Source organism: Eriocheir sinensis, chromosome 1 (genome assembly GCF_024679095.1).
Source record: "Eriocheir sinensis breed Jianghai 21 chromosome 1, ASM2467909v1, whole genome shotgun sequence".
In the NCBI taxonomy this organism is placed as follows: domain Eukaryota; kingdom Metazoa; phylum Arthropoda; class Malacostraca; order Decapoda; family Varunidae; genus Eriocheir; species Eriocheir sinensis.
In genome coordinates this window covers 44553599-44554609 of record NC_066509.1, presented here as the reverse complement: position 1 = coordinate 44554609, position 1011 = coordinate 44553599, and positions in this window count along the sequence as shown.

Sequence of the window (1011 nt, the reverse complement as noted above, 5' to 3'; positions counted from 1 at the left end):
TTAGCACGAGGCCGTCAGTGAACGAATATGGAAAGGAATTCAGGAGAAGTACCATTTCCTCCTCGTTTCTTTATCTCCTCTTCCTCCTCCTCCTCCTCCTCCTCCTCTTTCATATTGTTTTAACTCATCTCTCTTCTCATTCTTAAACTACACTACCATCCCTTCACTTCCTCCTCGTCTTCTTCCTCGTCCTAGTTTTTCCATTACCTCCTCCTCTTCCTGTTCCTCCTTCACAATGCTTTATCTCCCTGGGAAGAAGAAATGCTGCCTCACCTGGTCTTGTTTCAGTACTCGTTCAGTGACAGCTCGTGCTACAGGAAGTCAGGCATACGAGCACCACCAGTTTATGTTAACAAGCCATACCTGTCACTATAATATATCTGATAGTATTAGTGATTTCACGGGGCAGACATAACTTTTTTTTTCACTCACTCGACAAAATATACTGCAAACGTAACCTTTCGTTTTTCCACAAGACTCAACCCTTCATACTCACTGCACAAGCGTTACTTTTACCCGTGAAGTACTTGTTGGAGGACAGCGACGTCATGACTGAGTTTAGGGAATTAAGGGAAGGGTTGCCATCAGAAACCAACCTTGTCCTGTGATTCTCTTTTTTCATTATCGTTACTGTGTTGTTATAGTTTAATATCGCAATGCATTATGAGGTGATGAAAATGTTGATCTTGAAAGGAATGACTCTCTCTCTCTCTCTCTCTCTCTCTCTCTCTCTCTCTCTCTCTCTCTCTCTCTCTCTCTCTCTCTCTCTCTCTCTCTCTCTCTCTCTCTCTCTCTCTCTCTCTCTCTCTCACTACATAACCATCATTTCACTACCTCCTCCTCCTCCTCCTCCTCCTCCTCCCCATTTTCTTCCGTCTCCTCGTTTCTTCATCATCGCCGCCCCCATACTGCCTTTTCTTAATCAAGGGTACAGCAAGAAGGGGAAGTGGGTTAGTGGGGGAGGCACAGGCGGGGAAGAAGGAGAGACAGCAGGAGCGTAGAGTTGCAAGG